Source organism: Rissa tridactyla, chromosome 2 (genome assembly GCF_028500815.1).
Source record: "Rissa tridactyla isolate bRisTri1 chromosome 2, bRisTri1.patW.cur.20221130, whole genome shotgun sequence".
Classification (NCBI taxonomy): Eukaryota; Metazoa; Chordata; class Aves; order Charadriiformes; family Laridae; genus Rissa; species Rissa tridactyla.
The window spans coordinates 37,308,238-37,329,260 of NC_071467.1; positions in this window are offsets into that span (position 1 = coordinate 37,308,238).

Below are 21,023 nucleotides of genomic sequence, written 5' to 3' on the forward strand. Positions count from 1 at the left end.
TTTGTCCTTCATCTCTCTAGAAGTCATCTCATGGAAGAACTTACAACTGTATTGCCAATTAAATTATCCCCTTGCTCGCAGTAGTAAAAGCCTGTGATTCGGTACTAGCAATCTCAAGTGCTGCTTCCAACACCTTAGAGTGAAGGAATCCTAGAGAAATTTTGTAAGTTTGCATTTCTATGGCTTTTAGCTGGGTGAGGTATATTCTGCCTGGCAGTAACTCCTGACCTAAGTGAGAGGTGGTCAAGTGTGCGGTCACTGATTCTTTAGGATCTTGTGGCTAGTGCTGGTGGGTAATATGGCTGGTGGTAAAAACATGCAATATTCTTAGGCTTTCCTTGTTCCACTCCATTGCCAAAAGCTCTTGTCCATCCCCCCTCTGCTCACCAGGTTACATTGTTTAACAATGAAACGGGCAGGTATTTTCAAGTCTTCCTTCTTGGACTGAAAATTGCTTACTAAAGCATATAAGGAACTCAATGTGCCTTCAAATATTCGCATAACAAAAAAACTCAACACAAAAAAAACCCCAAAACCTCACTGCATGCCTCTGTGGATTTCCTTGTGGTTACATTACACTCAGAGCCCTAGTAGAATTGTGGGCACTGTGATAAAATGGAAATTTACTGAAAATGACAACTAAATGTTGGTTACATCCCACCCTCTTGGGAACTTCTGTAAAGTGATTTCAAAATATTTCATTACCCAGAGTCATTTACAGAGATTTCCGTGGAATCTTGTATAGGTCAGAGCAGAAGGGCTTGTAAATCAGTAATATTAATGTTGACTGTCTAGTTTTCCTTTCAGTATGTGCTTTTAGTATACGTGTCAATTAGATTAAGTCTTTTCTGTTTGGGCTTGACTAGAAGAAGTGACATGAAAAAGTGAAGTTGCAGAGGTTTAATTTGAACAGACAGTGAAATAAAAGGAAAATAGGGCTAATCCCAGGCACAACAGCATATCATATTACATATTGCCTTGACTGTCCAATCAAGCCATAAAGCATGAACAAGATTCCACTGACTTCCATTGCCCAGACTAACTTTACCCTCAGCTGTATTCAGAGGTTATTAAATTTTTTTGATACCTAAGTCGAATACATATATGGAAAACAATGTCTCTCACAAGTGGTGCCGGAGACTTTCAAGATTTTATGTCAAGTTTCATAATATTTCACTATTTACCTGAAGCTCTTGCTCTGAGAATCTTGGGGCTCTAGAATAATCTTGTCTGGTTTTTTTAATGAAGTTCTCAATCCATAATAATTGCACAGAAAACTTCAAAATGTGGTCTGATATTACTAAACACAAAACCTCACCCCTCCATCCCCAATCCTAAAAATAAAAATATTTTTAGAAATACAGTGTACATTTCTTAAAAAAGATATCATGATTAAGTCAAATTAAAAACAGCCATTTTGAGCATTTGAGTTTGGCAATGTTGCAAATATCTCAATAGTAAAAGTCAATACTTTTATCTAAACTTGATCCCTTATTACATCATTCCATTGGCTTTGTGATTTATAATATGCTGGTCTCATGCAGTGTCTGTTAGTTTATATCCGTTAACTAGGTGTTTATTATATATTCACTACCATGATATCATTCTGGATATAAATGCACCCATTGGAGGTTGCCATACTTCTGGCATCCTTGCTTAGTTTTTCTGGTCCCCACACATTTCACTTCCTAAAAACATTTGTATGAATAGACCAAACTAAGCTCTGATCTATAAGCAAACTCAAAGTCATTTTAGGATCAACAGAACAGTGGAACAGGACCCATTTGCACCAAGGTTTTATTTTTTCTAACATGTTTATTCTACAGTGAAAGCAATTTTAATGATACTAACTAGGAGTACCACAACCTTTGTTTTTTAAACTGCCTCAGTAGCATTAGTTACAGGAATTAAAAACTAAGTGCATGTCATTTGGGATATATAATCTGCAAACATAAACTGAAAATAGTATTTCACCACTTAGAAATACATTTCATCACACAACGTTTCTTGGAATGGAGAATCTGAAATGTTAAGCTCTTGTTTTTCTCTAATAAGGGTAATTGTAGCCGAGATACGACCTTCGTTACAATCACCTCTGCTCTGTTCATGAAACAACTCAAAAAGTGTTCATACGCAAAAGCAGTAAAAAATAAATGTTATGATAAAGGTTGTACTTACCTCAGACTGAAAATGTTCAAGTAATCTAAAGACAAAGTCAGAATACACTGCCATTTGAAGTAAATAATGGTAATTTTGAAATAAAAAGTTTAGCTTGTCAAAATAGCCACAACATTCAGGAGACTAATATTGCTTAGTGTAGGCATTCACTACAGGAAAAAAAAATCCTTATTACAAGCAAAGTAAATGTCACAAATGGCCTCCTATAATCTACTTGGGTTTATCTCTTACTCTTTATGGGTGTTTAAGGCTGATTTTTAGCCTATCACCTTTCATGACCTTCTAGACCCTTTATTTGTCTTACTGCAATAGAATCCTTCAAGCTGAGAATCGTAGATTATCCCCTCTTCTCTTGTTAGCTCTTCATCAGTACTGTCTTGTTACTTTATGATAGTTTCAGCTACCACTTTTGCTGCTACTTTACGGGTCATTCTCTGCATTATCCTCAATCCCATATTTTTGGTTGTCTTGCAAAGATATTACTGTCACCTCAGAAAGATTCTTGCTTTGGTCCTGTTTTCTGTCTACTACTTCCCATTTCCGCACCAAATACTGATGTCGTTATCCATCTTGTTTTCAAAATTCACTCCCTCATTATCAGTTTAATGCTTTCTCGCTTTTCTCCCTCATACTCTCAACACTTTCCAGGGCAGCGTTGTGCCAAAACGCTTACCGCTGTGCCCCATTCATCTGTCCCCTAATGCATTTTTTTAAATGGCTGTCAAAAAATATTTATCTGTTTTCCTTCTTTCTTCCTATGTTCCTTGATCCTTTGCAGCTTTTGAGGCATGTCCCCTTGTCTGTCTTCTTCCCTTTCCCCTTTACTCCTTGGGCGTTCCTAAATGGAAAGAGATCTTTACAAACTTTATCTCCCAGACTCCACTCAATTTTCCTTTACCACTGTGCCGTATAACTCACTGCTCTCACGGTAGTACGTAAACTACTCCAAAGTTACTTTTTGCAGGATTTTTTCTTCCCACCTTACAATTACCTTAACTCTATCTCTTTCAGTTATCCGATTAGTGTATTCTAATGCTTTATTCTCCGATCTGATTAGACATATCTTCATTTCAAATTGAGCGGCCCAGTTGTGATTGACTATAAAAATTGTAAGGCTATTGCTTCTGCCTTTCATGATCATGTAAGTGAAGTATCATTTCTAGTTCTAATACTTGTTCCCACTCCTTAAAAAATATCTAGTATCCACTAATTTCTTGGCAGTTAAATTGTTTTGTTAGCAGTCAAAAAAAGTTGTAAGACTGGTCGGACTGAATGACGTTTTTTAAATTTGGTTTTATATGTCCATGTCTAACAACACAGACAACAACACACAATTTATATGCTGAAAAATTAGCTGAATTTTTAAGTGAAAATACTGCCATATTATATCTGAAAGACAAAATGCCATATTAATATAGAGAATGTTGAACAGATGTGAGCCATTTCTCAACATAACTTTTAATTCCTCACATAGGAATTGACTGTTGCTAATGCTTGGCCATATTATCCTGCCTCACAGTGTTCTGTCACAATGCAACACAAACCACAATTTGGCACTAGATTCCAGTGGTTTGCAATTCTACATTTATCATGAAGGTCGTGTTTTGCTGTTGCTTCAGGTTTGCCTGTCTCATTCCATGCTGCTCCGTGTCCGTGAGGAGTATTTAGAAGTGAATAGGCTTGCCTCAGCAATGGAATGAAAACTCACTTTTTAATGACATTCCATAATGCTCCAACTTGGCTTTGTTTGAGAATATTTGAGACTTCCAGATGCATGTTAAAATGACACGTGGGACATCGGTTCAGCTGCAAACAACAAGCAAAATACAAGAAAGGTTATCTCTCTGTTGTTTAGAAGTTTACAGAATTAATAATTTGTTAATAGGGAATATCTATTATAGAACTAGCAAACTTAAGTGACATGATCCTATTTTGTTGACAAGGACAAACTGTAAGTGTCCGACAACTCCCCAGCTGTAGTAAAGTCACTGCTCTGTCAAATCAGCACCGGTCTTTAGAAAAGTATTTTGAGGGCATAACAAAGCAAGGGACAGAAAAGAATCAGCCATGGCAGATATTCTGTTGCAGGGTCTGTCTGTCTTCAGTCAAGAAAAATACCAGTGCAAAATGGAGACAGAAGCACGGTGCTGAAGCGGCAAGAAACTGCTCAGAAACAATGAACGCGTAACTCACTGTCATGCTACAGAATTCAAGTATATTGTTAAAACTCCTTCAATTTGGATAAATCTGTTTAATCCTGTCAGTTAATTCATTGGAGCCCTTTCTCACTGAAGTACCAGTCAGTTCAAACAGCTCTCATCTTTCTTTGTAAATAAAATACAAACAGTAAATCTTTGAGACGCTTATCAGCTGGGGAACTAGGAAAACCACTCACTTTATCTGACTTAGAGGAATTTGAACTGATCACTGAAAGAAAAGCCCAGAACCCATAAAAACTACCTGGCCTATTGCTTTTGAGAGCTACTTTTGCTCCTCAGAACTAATGGAGTCGAGACAAGAATATCTAAATGATAACTGACACTTAGCAATGCTTCCTTCAAAACCACAGAGAGCTACCAACCACCCTGTTCACCAAGCAGAAGCATTCCACGCTGAGATCTGTCAATCTACACAGCCACCACATGGCTTTTAGCCTCCCTTAATATTGAAGGGGAAGTGCTAAAAGATACCTTTTCAGCTTCAGTAGCCTGGATTTCTCCCAGTCAATCCCCAGACAAGATACATTCCTGCTGGAATATACAGGCAACTTTTTTCTTGGCTTTGAACAAAAAAGAGTTTGTAGGCTGATACTGTAAGATATCCTTGCAAGCTTTTTTCCAGCGAGTTTGCCATACTGTTGTCACACATGCTAAATCTTATCAGCAAAATGAATTTTCACTCATCTGGATCAACTCACTTAGTAGCGGTGAAAGCCTGTCTCCCATCAGTTTACCCAGCATTTCTTGCCCCCCAAACTGTCTAGCAGACCAGCAGACTCCCTAGGATCACATTCTCAAACACGCCTGCTTTCCATAGCACATTTTGACTTTCGGAGTGCTCTTCGATAGCCTGGTCTGCGTACTGCTTCCCCTGTACCATCGACGGCTGGGTTCGGCTAACATGTTTTTAATAACAACACAGTATTCCATATTCTGGAACAGAAATACCACAACAATACAAAACATGTCAAAATCAAATCGTTTGTCAAGAGGCAATTTTGAGTTAAAAGGAGAGGCTTACTGGCCTTTTCCTCTCAGCCTACTTGGGTGGCAGCTTCCAGCGCCAAGCCTGCTTCCCATTCAGGTAAAGAAATTCTCCTGCCTGCTTGAAAATGAAGAGATTCTTTGCAGCCTGGGCACCCAAGTGCATGACAGGATTATGACATACCCAACCACCCACATTGTCACAGAGTAGTTTCATTTTTAAAAAAAAAACACAAGCGCTAGGATGAATTTTAAGGTGGAGAATGCTCTTCAAGCACTGCGCTTAAGTGGAAATGCACAAGGGGTACTTCACACAGAGACACGGATACAACCAAAAAACCCAACAAAATAACTGCAAAAGTGATTTTTTTTTTTTTTTTTGGTCCTGTATAGTACAAATACTTCCAAAACAAATAATCAATAATTAATCCTTTCCACTCAGCTTGAGAATGTGCTGTCCAGCAGGGATAAGGATATATAGTTAGGACCTCACAGTCTGCAAGAATTTACTGGAGGGTGGGGGACAGCACTGAGCCAGCAAAGTGGCCCATTTTTTTCTCATTGTCTTTTTGCAAACTGACCACTCGGAGCTCCCCATCCTCACTTAAACACTGGTGACAGATTGTGAGGAAGTTACCCTCACATCTAAATCTACAGATTTCTCTCTGTTCCTTAAAATATTTATGGGTTTCTTCTTGTCAAGACCTGGGTCTCCAGGAAAGCAGAGACGCACTTAGAAAACTAGCTAGTGTCTCTCCAAGACATAAACTTCTTCCTGCTCCCAAGAACCTGAGGCTGCCCCCCAGGCTCAATGATGCAATTTCCCAACTATCTGTATTTTTAAATGAAAGTATATTTGAGTCATAGTCTGGGAAAGGGCTTCTACATGTGCCAAGGTGTCATATAGTCAGGGAAGAAGGAAAGGTGGGAGACCAGGCAAAGTCTTCCCTTCTCCTCCTTCTTTCCTCTCTGCTTCCGTTTTGCACAGCCCCTTCTCACAGAATGGTGGAGGCTGCTGAAGGTAGGGAAGCAGAAAAACTACCTTCATTCAGCCTGGTAAAGACAGAGAAGGGATATTCTGGTCCTGGAGCACTTCAACTACTGAGTTGCTATCATTCAGGAGCAGGTACTATGCAGGCACCATTTCAAGCTGCCTCCAAGGCTAGTGGAACAATTGTCTTATTGAAATGATTAAGTTGTAACCAACTATGTCACCTTTCTGTAAAGTTCTGTAAAGTTGGTTATTTCTTTGTGCAAATTATACAGTTTGACAGCTTTAAAATGGAGTTAAAGAGATCGGTAATGCTTAAATCATGATTTTGTATAATGGAAAATAAAAAAAAATGTTATTGTTTTATATTAACCCGAAGTATTAACATAGTTCCTTGGAAAATCAAAGACAGATTTTAAGAAGCAATTAATGTCGGAGCTCATTACTTAGAGAACAATTAATAATTTCCTTGTATCAAATGAAATATTTAAATAAATGGTTATGGAAGATCTTTTCTTGACTAAACTGAAATGTTGCCATCTGGCTTTCATTCTCTCTATACTACTTGTCTGTTAAAAAAAAAATAAAAAATTCTTATACAATAGAATAGTGCAGTGATAAGCTACTGGTGTTTATATTAATCTGCTCTCACTCAGAAATGCATGCACTTAGAACGCAGCATCTTCTCATAAGCATTCAGGCTTTTATTGTAACCTTCTTGGCACTTAAGGAACAATTTACTGTAACAGACCTGAAAGAAACTTGGGTTTTTTTTCATTTCAAAAAGAAAAAAATTCAGATCCTGTGCTGTCACTGACTCTATAAAACAAACAAAAGTGTTTATACCACTGAATTACCTCATGTCTTGGAACTTGTGTGCACAGAGAAGGAGATGTTTTAGACAGGAGGATGTCTCTGATAAGTTGTCAGAGATCCCATGATTTCTATAAAGAGAAGACAACTTTGCCATTCTGGGGATCACGTGCACATAACGTAAACATGCACTCCCTCAATAAAGCACACTGGTAAAGATATCGAGAATTACTGCATTATCCATATTTAGACCATCTGTTTATCTAGGTCTTAAATACAGAGGGCAAGAGGGCAAGGCAGAAAGATATATTTTACATCAACTATTTCCTTGTTTCATAGGATCCTGTTTTAAAGCTAAAGAAGCCCAATTTGGGCAGCTGTTCTGATGTATTAGCTATGGTCATCAAGTGAGATCATCATCTCTTTTCAGTGAGACAATGGCAAGGTAAGACTTCACCGTGACTAGTTGTACCTTGAGGATGATAGCCACATTTCGGAACACTGACTAAAACATATAAAGGGAGAAGCATTGCCCAGAAAATCAGTCCTGGTAAGGGCATCAGAATGCCAGGTGAGACCTCGCAGAGTGCTTCTGCATCTGTAGCTACTCTGAGGAAACTGCCCCGTGTTTGCTCTGGGTTGTCTTTTCTTGGAGAGCAAGCTTTTCTCCATGGGAGCAGCTCTTTTTTCCCCATCATTTTACACAGCCCTTTCAGACCTCTCTCTCAGCTGTGAACAACACCCGGGTTCCACCTCCCAGCTACAGATCCACCGACTCGGCACACCTGACATGGTCAGGTCCCAGAGCAGAAGTGGGACTACAGCACAGGACAGCGAGCGTTGCCCACTAGCCCTCATGCCCCGACTGCTCCCCAGCAGGTGAGCCACCTCAGCTGACAAACCGGAGCATTTCAGTCACGGAGCCATCAGTAGGCAGTATTGCTGTATCACGTAAACCAATGCAGGGAGCTTCATACATTCAGTAAAAAGAGAAATTGAGATGTCTTATAAGATCTCAGGCTAAACTGGAAAGCAACTTGAAGGTGTAATATGACCGGCTTTCCTGGCCACAGTTCCAAGGAGATGTGAAATTCTTTGGGAAGAGAAAATCTTGACTTTGAAAGTGGTGTCAAACCAGCTGTCAAAGCTGTAGTAATTTCCGTGCACCACAAAGCAGAAACTTATGGAGAGGAGAATATTAGCTGTCACAGCTTGAGGTAAAGGGTGAAGAATCTGCAGCTTAGGGTCTTTAATACCTAAAGTCCTCTAAGGACCAGGAAAAGAGGAAAGCTTACCACACACACAGGCATGCACACACACAGGCCTAACTTCAGGAATGAAATCTAGCTGGTAACCTCCAGAAAGAAAGAAATGAGCTTCTACGTGCAAATTAGAGTTAGCTCCAGGTTCAGGTGTCAGTGCGTGTTATCTGTGAGAAAAGCACAAAGGAGAGGTGTAATAAACTTAGGTCTGTCAGACAGCTTTGGATTCACTCTTCTGTCTCAGGACTTCTCTGGTTTCCTTGTTTTACTATACATAAAACAGCCATTTACATTTGTGTGTGTGTGTTTGTAGACTAAATGTACTTCATTAAATTTATAGGTATAGTGTGCTTTTCAGTTTTTGTTCTTTACAGAGAGTCTGGTCATTAGAGGTAATAATAGTAAACCACTGCCTCCAAAATTGTGTTACAGGACATTATTACAAAGCCTGTGACTGTTCTGTTATTTATAGTCTCTAATTTACTGCTTTTTGTCTAAGCAACCATCAACTAACTGTACTCTTAAATCTTGCTCTTTTGCTGAGATGTTTAGACTACCATTTTTATTGTTATATGTTTTTATTCTTCAATTCATTCCACACGGACTGTTTAGGTGATTTGTTTCCTGCCTATGTGCACAGACAGCCCAGACGTTGAGAACTGGATTAGTAGGAAATAACTCATGAGTTGGTCTTACGACCGAGAGTCCCATAAATGAGATTTTGATAGCACATATAATTAATGCTGCTACACAAAGGAGTAGTTTTACCTGTGATCCGGGACTAAATGTTCATATTGTCTGCCTAACTTGTCACAACAATTTTTACTTCCAGCTTTTTCTTACTTTGTCTTTGGACAAGAGTGTCAAATCTGGGAATCCTTACATAACTCTAAAACACACAATTTCCCAAAAGAAAATGAGCAAATAGGACTGGAAGGCACAAAACTGAGCCACAAATTCTCCTTTCATTCTCAAATAGGCACACACATGGATGGAGCAATTCTGAGGCTATGAAAAAAGAGTAGATCATTGCTATCGTATCATTCTCTAAATGCCTGTCGGAAAATTATAAATTATTATGGTTTTTTTCAAAAGGAAACAAACAGTTTCCACTTCCAGTGAAGTGGCACCCTTAGTATTTTTCCATGCCGATACTGGTTGATTAAAAGCAGACACAAATTATTCCTCCCATAGTCTGCAATAAAAGAAAAACAAACTTAGTAATAAAATATGAGGAAATCCTCCTATTTCACCTTAAATGTCAGCCAATGCTTTGTTCCCCTGTCATGACTTTAAAGGTCAATTATGGAAAAAATGTTCTGGAGAAATTGTAAGTACTGAGGTTTTTCTAACAAGAATATGATACCTGGAACTTGCAACATTCATGTTTACGAATTTCTGCTGAATTGCTCATTCACCATTTAACTTCCAGAGTCAGCAATGGAAGCCTCATTTAAGTGTAACCTAAAACCTATTTGTGGACTGAAAAATGTCAATACAAAGGTTAATTCCTTACAGAAGCTTCTTTTAGAAGTGGAAATAAAAGTATTATAGCCTATAAGCTGAAATGAAGCCTTTCTCTTATTTATAATTTCTATGCACCATTTTCCCACTAATTAATCCTTCAGATCACTTAGGAATGTCAATAAATAGCTTTTTGTTCAAATTCAATTCAACAAGATTCTCAATATAATTTCTTCCTTTTTGCAGAGAATGAACCAAACTGCAGCATTGTTCTCGCTTATTGGTGCAGGAGTAAACTCAGCAAGCAGCTGTACCATAAAAGACAAATTAGTAGAGTTAGTAAATGACATACTTCAGAGGTAGGTTTTAAAAAACACTTCAGAAGAACATAACCAGTCATGAGACAGATTATCAGCACTGGAACTGGTAACTTGGGTGGAGTGGCACCAAACACCTAAGAAGAATGATGCTTATAAGTAGGGCTTGCTTCTTGCTTTCTTCATGGTTTCTTATTTTATTTCTTACCTATCTCTTTGGAGTCTGAAAGAAAGTCTAGTTAATTGGTTTTTTGTTTGGTCAAGCCAGTCATCATCCAAGCATGCCTGGTCAAAATACAGGGTAGCTCAAAGCGGTACTTATATGAGTAAATTTTCCAGAGCACCGTTGAAAGCAAAACAATAAATTATAAACAAAGTTATGACACTTCATAATTTTGTGCAGAAGCACAGACAGAAGTCCAAGGAAGAGAAGAATTCATACAAAGAACGTTCAAACAGACCATCATACACAGGAAATTTACCTTAACCTTAGAAAGATTGGTCAGAAACAGGGACAGGGAGAAACAAGGGATTAGACAGGGCGGGAAAGAATTTCAGCAGCACTGGACTGTTCTACAGTACACACCCTTGTATGTCCTATATGAACTTATATTTCCTATATATTATTCTTATATTCTAAACACAAAATAGAAGTGCGCAATAGAAATGTTTATTTCAGGAAACATTCAAATTGATGTCAATGAATATAAAACCACGTAAAGACATATGCAGCTATATCAGAAAAAAAAGTCCAAACGTGATGTATCTTTCCACTAGCAAGAAGAATTTTAAATATCCATTTTCAAATACCTAAGAACTATATTATGATGATAGTCCTTCTAATAGGATTTCCTGAAGGAAAACTGAGGAAAGAACTTACCACTGATGGTGGTTAGATTCCATGAACAGGCCTGGGGAGATTAGTGTAGGCCTACATGTGTATCTACTTAATTTCTGTGATAGTTATGAAGTAACTTGCCTATAAGATTTTTTTTCCTAAATACTGCTAACTAGAAGCTGAGTTATACCCTGACGCATAAATTTTCAGATCCCTTTCAAAAAGCTTAGCAAGAAAAAAATTTCCTGTCGTAACTATGGGTAATATACTTATCTATATAAACAGCAGCTCTCTACTTCTTTAAACCTGCTAAATTCATGATCTTATTTTCAGAATGTACAGAGAAGCTCCTTTTAAGCATTAATTATTTTATATGACTTTATTGGGTCTCCTAATTTTTCAGTTAAACAGCCCTAGTCATAGTCCAAAGGTAGGATACACATTTAATAGCGTAAAAATGTTGTCTTAGAATATAAAAATCTTTAATCTTTCTTACTTTTAAAGTGAAACAAAATGAAAGAAGATTCATGATACCAATTGAGTTAGGTATTAAGCATACTGCTTTTTCATTATAATGAATAATGAGCATTAAAACCCCACCCATAAGGATGCTCTCATTTAATGCTAAACCAAAAATCCAGAGACTGGAATATCACTGTCAAAAACTTCTCCTCAGCACCTAAACTGATCTACTACTGCTGTGCAATTCACCTCTTTTAGGGGGAAAACTAAAATGAGTTGAGTTTGGATGGATGCAAAATTTATTACTGATTAGAGGACATGTTTTCCCTGTATTTAGTATCTTGTCATTCGGATATGCTCATTTTCAACAAGTCTTTGTTTGCTTCTGATTGTCAATGAAACAAATGTAATTTTCTTTTCTTATTCTCCAATGTAAAATAATGCAAACTCTCTCCAAAGAAAAGCAATCTAAATGGCTGGAATCATCATTAGCTTTCTGCTGTATGTCATGAATGAAATTGAGAAAAATAATTGTAACACGAAGAATTCATATTCATAGTGACTATGCTATAACTACTTCAGGCAACTGAAAACTCAGAAAACAAGAAGAACCTTACAGGGGAAGGTCTTATGGGGGAAAGAAACCTAGTTCCTCTACAGAGATGTTTCAATAAAAGAAATAGGAAGTATAGGTTTGATTTATTACATTGTATTAACTTCTTGAAGTCAGTACAATCTGAACTATTTTCTATAGTAAGCCTGAATTCTCACTACATTTTTCCTGAACTAATTAATTCACGCTAAGCAAAATAATTTCTCTTTTTCAATAATAGGCAGCAGAACAATGAAATATGACTTAATTTCATATTTTTTTCAAGGAAAAAAGTTTTCATCGATGATAGTTGCATGTAGATTACACCATAGCTGAGTTTGGGTTTATTTTGGGAGTCATCATAAGCAAAGTGTTACCGGATTTTCATCAACTAAGTATTGCCAACAAGCTTATCAAAGTGAGCAATTGTAAAAACATTTGGAATACTTCATGATCTATAGGAGCTCCAATATATTCAGGTCAACCCATGTTTCTGGGTCTTTATTCTGTATTCTGTAATAAGCCTGGTATATCTTCCAGCAGTACATAGTGGCTAACTTTACCCTTTTTGTTTAGCTATCTATTAATTTCTAGCTCCAAGCAAATTAATAAAAATCATGTCTGTGGAAAATTTGGTCAGTCTCTAACAGCTGCCACAGATCATGTGATGCACTCAAAACTTAATTGCATGTATAATTTTAAAGCAAACATAATTTTCATTGTAGTATTAGCAGTAGGCATTATCCAGCTACCAGGATTTCTGTTCCAACTACATAGTAGCTATATTTTGTATACTGATGTCTTTTACATTCTGACATCCATCCCAAAAATAAGAATTCATTCCTTTCTTTGAATAACAGTTCTTAGTCAACCGTAGAGCTATGGTGAGGATGGAAGTTCTTCAATGACCTTTCATGGGCTTACTCATGCTAGTAGGACTATCCTTATGAAAGTCACATATACACCATGTCATAACTACTGCAATTGTTTCCAATGGATGTTGTACTGTATTACGTTCATCTCTTCATTGACAAGCAAGCATTGCAGAAATTCTCTTTGTACATCTCACTAAAATGTAAGTGATGGTATGGGGAGGGACTGTTTGCAAGGGTATGTAGTGATAGGACAAGGGGCAATGGTTTTAAACTAGAGCAGGGTAGGTTTAGATTAGACATGACGAAGAAGTTCTTTACACTGAGGGTGGTGAGACACTGGCACAGGTTGCCCAGAGAGGTGGTGGAGGCCCCATCCCTGGAGACATTCAAGCCCAGGCTGGATGAGGCTCTGAGCAACCTGATCTAGTTAAAGATGTCCCTGCTTACTGCAGGGGGGCTGGACTAGATGACCTTTAAAAGTCCCTTCCAACCCAACACATTCTGTGATTCTATGATTACCTCTTATCATCTGCTGGATAGGATTTGATTTCAAAGCTAAAACCAGACACTGCTTTGGAGGAGCATGCTGGTTGTTTTTCAAGTTAAACCACCCTTGGAAAGCGCTCACTGTGAGGACCATGGACAGATCTTACTCGTGTTGTGTACTGCCATGAGCTCTGACTTAAAAAGCTGTTTATAGCTAACGTGGGATGCGAAGTCCTTCTGTATTAAGAGGACATTCTCAGGAACAATTATGAGAGAATGATGCAACTTACCATGCATGTACACGTAATTAAAAAACCCAACAAACATATCAGAGGCCTTACCACTCTATGGTTCCCTCGTCAAAGGCAAAATGAAGGACATTTGTGGTCCAATAAAACAAATATTCTTTCAGTTAACACTACCTTTGCTCAGATCCTATCTGCACAGGAGAGAAGTTGGTCATGATGAATTTTACCAGTGATTTTTCTCACTGTATATCTTCCCAAATCTTCAACAGCGCTTTTCAACAGTTCTAGCAAAGCCCATGTGGCAGCAGTGGAAGTGAGAGCAGTGTCTCCAAGCTGGCATTCACTTTGGAAAAAAGAATACATTTTTTTTTTCCAGGAAGGGAAATTGTACAAGTTCTTCGGGAAGTTAAACAAGTTTTCCAAAAAACTATGGATACTAATATATCTTATAATTTCCCAGAACTCTCCAAAAGATGCATAGATTACCTCAGAATTACCTCAGCAAAAACTCTCAGAAGGTATTGCTGTAGGAGGCTGCAGTGTGTACTCTGGAAGAGATATCTAAAAGGCAGATGTCACTTTATGGAAAAGCACAAAGGAGACAAAACAGCAGCATGACTGTACTCAACAAAATGCATTCATTCCTAGTGCTTTCCACCGAAGCAACTTCCGTGCCTCAGTAAAAGCAGACCTGTATTCTAGAAGAGACATAACTATAGTGTAAACAAATGACTGCAATCCCCTATTCAGCTGGCCTCATATGTCGTAAGATTTTTGTTGTTTCTTCTTTAAGAAGATTGAAATACAGCTTTGGTATGTCTACATGCCTAATGCACCACATTCCCTTATGGTCCCAGATATCCCAACCTATACTACTCTATTAATTACGGACCACTCATTTTACACACAATTCCTGCACTAGAACAGCTGTAGAGAGAACTGGCAGAACTATCCTACTACAGTCTCCTTTTCTACAAAATTACATCATCCAACCTGACTGGTCTGGCTCCCACATAATTACAATTTTCACAGCTCAAGCCAGGAGAGCAAGGTGATGGCATGTTTAATGCCTGCAGTTTGCTGGTTTATGAGTTAAGGTAGGTGGCCAGGTGCTATTCCGTAGGCTCATCTGTCAGTCTAGTGCTGTATTTGCAATACCGTGAGACTAAATGAAAATGTTGTGAGCGCTTCTTTATGCTGGAAATATAAATGTTTTCTTTTCTGGAAAAGGCTGCTGCCTAGTGTAACAGGAAGTGATCTAATATTTCATGTAATAGCCTTATTATTGCTAAAAGGTCTGAATTTAACTTAGGTAGTCAGCATCTCATGACATTCACTCCTTCATTAGTAGTATTTGACAGTGAGGTAGAAAAGAAGAGGAAGGGAATAATAACTCACTTCAATCATGTCTCATTATGTTAAAAGACAAGTTGGCAATGGAGCAGCAAAGTTCTTTGAATGATGGGGTAAGGTCTGAGGAGAGATTTGGCATGAAGATCTTCCATTTTGAAGATCTAGGATCAAATGTCATTTTATTGCCCCATAATCCCCGATTATATGATGACAGACACCAAGATGCTAAACCACAAGCATCATGCAGTGGGGAAGCTAGAATCATATTCTTAAAACTTGAAGATATAAAAAATATACAAAAGAAAAAAGAAAATCATTAAACTTTCCATTATGTAAGTCATACCTTCCAGATGCATGCAGGGGAGAAGTGCTAGCCTCAGAAGTTACATGGTCACCTAGGTAGGATGTAGGCTCTAGTTTCTCAAAAAGTGTCCGGAAAAAGTAACCCGATTAAGAAAAAAGTCAGTAAACACTTTGCTTTTGTCCTGAAAGTTCTCCTATTTTAAGTCTTTGAATTCAGGCTCCCATAAAAGTAGTGTAGGCATAGTTGAGGTGTTTTTCCCATGTTGAACAAGAATGCGCCTCTTTCCAAGCTGAGCTCCACTGTGGTCCAAAGAGGCAGCTTCGTTCCTTGTGGACTCTCATCCACATTCCACAACTTCCAGATATTCAGCCAAGTGTCACTTTCAGGTTTCCCTTTTGAATGCTCTCACTTCTAGGCTATTAGATAAACCGTGTGTGAAAGACTGGTCTTTTCTCCTCCTCTCACAATTGTGTTTTGAAGACTTAACTAGATGCCAGCCTCCCAAGACTGGGGCCCTGTCCTAGACAGTGACTGGGTGGAATCATATGATGTGCAAGATTTAATGACATGGAAAAGGAACCACGTTCTTATGTTCATAGAAGCACTTCATGCAAGCTATCTCTAAGTAGCTACACAATGAGGAATCAAACCCTCCCCAGTGCCCTGAATTGCTCTTTGAAGGTAATTCATTTTGCCTTGAAAAGATGCATGCTGCGCAGGCACCTAACACAAACTCTCTGAACCACCTCACTGGGACTTGTTACACTTCTTTTGTTGTTGCTATTATTATGTTTGTGACACCAGCACTATTTGTTCAGATCTTGCCCAAATAAATGCCAAGTCACATCCAGCAGAGGGCAATGAATAGTACAGGAACGAACGAGCAAATGAGACATCTGTCACTGACGGGCTTAACTGTGCTCACCTCATGACTTCCTAGCCCATCTCAAGGAAAATATGAAATATATATTTGAGGTCTATTATGAAATAGGCAAATGTCCACAACAACAATTCTGTGCACTATTTATTTGTCTGTGGTACAGAAGAGATTATGGGAATTTGGAAGAATTATGGGATACATAACCAGCTTTTCGGCAAACATCTTTGTGCAGGTAAAAATACTAACTATAGTAGGCACGTTCCTAAAGATAGAGCAATGTTTCTCTTTCCAACACTTAAAGCATAAACAGTCAATCTACTAAGTTTATGATCAGATGCATGCAATTGGCCAAAATATACATGGAGATCTCATAAAAATTCATAACACAGCTCCAGCTGGAAATAACAGTGATATTTATATGGAAAGGTGCCTTCAGAGCCTGCTTAAATGAGATATTGACACAAGTGAAGAGATTTTAAGAAAACCAGTAAGAGACAAATGGGACTTAATAGTCAGGACAGTGAGGAAACACTGAAATAAAGCAGAAACCTCATTAATTGTGACGGGGACATTCCACAGAAAAGAAGGTGGAATTACCGGCCAAGTATGTCTTTAAAGCCAAATATTACTTTCAAAGTAAAGGAAGAAAGAAATCTATCTCCCAAAATTACATCGTTTAATCTTCTCTGGTTTTGAAGGAAGAGGAGAGGCACTACATTTTTTTAAGCAAACCACTTGTCCAAAAAATAATTTAGGTAGAAAGCAAGTAAGTTGAGACAGCTGTTTAGACAAAACACAAAGTTTCATTGTCTGTGAATCATAGCCCCTGATTTCTTTATGGATTCCATGAGTGTGAGTGAAATTAACTACAGTCATCACTAGGTAACAGTTGTGTCTACCTAAAGTAAGGAAAATAAAATTTTTTTGACAGGCCTGAAATAAACAATGTTGATACAAGTGTGGACCCAGATATTCCAAGTCAAGAGTACCTCAAATTATACTTTTCTGCACAGGATAACCTCCATCTTCTTACTTGCTACATAACATATGCTTTAGGGAAAAGTGTAGACTTAAGGCAGGCTGAAAACTTTCAAATCACAGCACTTTGGATATTGTGGAGAAATAGTCAGCTCCGAAGAAAATGTCACCTTTTGGCTTTGTTATCAACAAATTGTACTTTCAGCTTTGACTGGCAAAGCTTTTCATTATAAGCAGTTCACAGAATGTCTAAGCATTTTAAAGAATTCCACAAGTTTTCTCCAAATTAGATGACAGCAAAAGTAATCACACACAGTTGAGTCAGCTTCCTAAATCAGCCTGAAATGAAGGTGTGTTCGTCACATCTGAGAATCTGATTAGTTCTTAAAACAGATGAATTGCAAGATCCTTAACGGATTTTTTCCCCTTTGTTTAAGGGAACATTTTGAATTTATTATTTTACTCAATATATACATTCCTCTCTATCTTGAAAAAAGATCAGCCCAGGAAAGAGCATTAAAGAGGCAAGGCAGTACAGAGTTCTAAATCTTTTCAGTGTTATTGTAGTACCTACTCATAACCAAGCTGAAACTGCAGTATTTCTTGCATGCATATATGGACAGAGTTGATAAGTTCTATTTGTTATAATGACTGAGGTTTTGCAAACCAAGCTAGATAATCTTTAAATGTGAAATGCACAAAAAATACCTAAGTTGCCAGAATCGAAGTTTTCTGAGCTGGTCTTACAGATAACAAGCAAATTATTCACAGACGTAATTACTCTTGGCACGTTGTATCAGTAGACACATCAGGATCTGCTAAGCTGCTTTAGACATTATAGGACTTCATTGCCATATTATTGCCATATTTTTACTGGTGAAGACCTGGTGACCTGGCAATCAACAACAAAAATCTAGACAGAAAGTAGGTATCATTTTCTGGCAGACTCTAACCATGTAACCAGCAATAAATGGATCCCATATGGTCTTCATCAGCAGAAAATATGCCATTTGCTTTACTTGGCCGCATTTTGATGCTTTATTTTAGGTGGAGAGATATGAGGGATCTTGACAGCCTGACAGGAACCTCCTGAGGTTCAAGAACAGTGTAAGCATTGCCAGCAGATGATTTTTCCCCTCTGTTTAGGACTTGAGAGACTACATTTGGAGTATTGTGTTCAGTTCTGAGCTCCTGATACAAGACTGGAGCAAGTCCAGTGGAAGGCGACCAGATAGTTAGGCACCTGCAGAATACAGCATATAGGGAGAGTCTCATGGGTCTTCAGTGACCTAATGGGAAGTTGTAGAAAAAAACAGAGCCAGACTCTCCTTTTAGGTACGCAGTGATAGGACAAAAGGCCATGGGCACAAGGTGCAGCAATTAAAATCCTGATTCTGTATCAGGAAAAGAAAATTTAAGCCATGAGAGTACCGCATGATCAGAACAGGGTTGCCAAGATGCCCAAAGAGACTGTGGAATCTCCAGCCTTGGAGATATTCAAGACTGAACCAGACGTGACTATCAGCAAACTGGAATAAGGTGGCCCAATTTTGAGCTGAAGGTTTGGTCAGAAGACCGAAGAGGGGCCTTCCAGCCTTATATATGCGAGAACACTATGACATGCCACTGGCTTCAGACTGCCTGCTGTAATTATGTAATGACTATTACATAATTATGTAATGACTATTACATAGGAGCACCTATGCTATGAGGACAGGCTGAGAGAGTTGGGGTTGTTCAGCCTGGAAAAGAGAAGTCTCCGGGGAGACCTTACAGCAGCCTTCCAGTACCTGAAGGGGGCCTACAGGAGAGATGGGGAGGGACTCTTTATCAGGGAGTGGAGTGATAGGATAAGGGCTAACAGTTTTAAACTGAAAGAGGGGAGATTTAGATTAGATATTAGGAAGAAATTCTTTACTGTGAGGGTGGTGAGGCACTGGAACAGGTTGCACAGAGAAATTGTGGATGCCCCATCCCTGGAAGTGTTCAAGGCCAGGCTGGATGGGGCTTTGAGCAACCTGGTCTTGTGGGAGGTGTCCCTGCCCATGGCAGGGGGGTTGGAACTAGGTGATCTTTAAGGTCTGTCGTGGTTTAGCCTCAGGCGGCAACAAAGAACCACTTGCCGCTCGCTCGGGCCTTCCCGATACAGGAAGAATCGGAAGAAAAAGGCAAGACTCTTGGGTTGAGACAAAGGCAGTTTAACAGAACAGCAAAGGGAACGGGCAAACAACAGCAACAACACGGATAGAGGCATATACAAACACGGTTACAGAACCGCTGCTCCCCGCCGCTCACCGACCGGACCCGGGACGCCCCAGCCCGCCCCAAGCGGCGACTTCCTGCCCCCTCCCCCGGCAGCTCAGGGTGGGCATGGCTCACATGGCATGGAATACCAGGGAAAATTAACCCTATCCCCGCCGGAACCAGGACAAGGTCCCTGCCAACCCGAACCGTTCTATGATTCTATGACTAAACTATATGCTTACAAGATTGAGGGGTGGAAACAGTTTAATCAAACAGGAACAGAAGGAAGCCGCAAAAGACGAGAGGTGGTTTAGTGAGCTGCACTGGTGATGCTGGTGCCAGGAAAGCCCAGCACTAAATAGTTGCCAACTGCAGGAGCCACCAACTATTCTGCAAACTTGTTCTAAAGCTCCATTTGAAATATATGTAAGGTAGCACCGAATGATAAATGAACCAAAGCCTAAAGCCCAATGTTCCATATCACCTGACAGATGCTCACTGAGTTTAGACATCAACCACCAAGTAGTTCACTGCCGCACTTCTGTTGTACCAAAGTAAGCTCACTAATGCACAGCAACTGTTTTCAGAGAATTCCCCTCCCCTTTCATGTGCACAAATTGCCCATGAGCTGCTTACAATTTGGGGGATTTTTTCTTCATTATTCAAAATTATTCATTCCAAAATTTCAGCAAACAAGCAGTGGTCTGTAGTTTGTGAATGAGCTGTTTGTTGCCAGTATGCAGCATGGACTTCGTCCAAAGCCTATTGAAGTTGATGGAAAATCTCCCACAGACTTAAAATAGGCTTTGGATTGGCCTTGTCTGAGTGGTAGTATTAGTTTTGATTGGAATTATAGGTCACATGGCATTTTTCTCCAATATTCAGTGTTTCTGCCAGGTTGCTGGACAATAAGACTATTTGTCTGAATTTTGACACAAAGAAAATACAGAACAGCCATTAATACAGCCAGAATGAATTTGTTAAAAAAACTCAACTATTCATGGAAAAGAAAATGGTACTATCTGCCCAGACATAGTTCTTTTGGATTCACATGAAGGAGAGTTTCATGTGATTAGGGAATTAATGTTTACAGAAAAGTGTACCCACAGTATTTTTGTGCTGAATACTTGTGTGTGTGTTCCCTCCCTTACTGCTTAAAAAAATGTTTATGGACTAACATTGTGAATTAACATGGATAGTGCTTATTTTGATAAGGATTTAAAAAATTGGAGGATTTTTCTTTCCATTTTGGTCAATAAACAGAAGACTTTCAGACTCTGTAGGTAAGAAGATTTAGTATATCTCTTCAGATTACTAGACCTGAACATGCTATTCAAATAAACTAGATGGCTGGTAAACCTAAGACACCCCAAATATAGGCTGCAATTTCTTAAGCACGCAAATATCATATGCTTCATTTCTCCTACAGCTCCTCACATAAAAAACCTGCTGCTAAGTAAATTATACAATAGATCATGTTTTTTTCTGTTTCCTGATGACCAAACACCCAGCTGAAGTCCAACTGCACAACATCA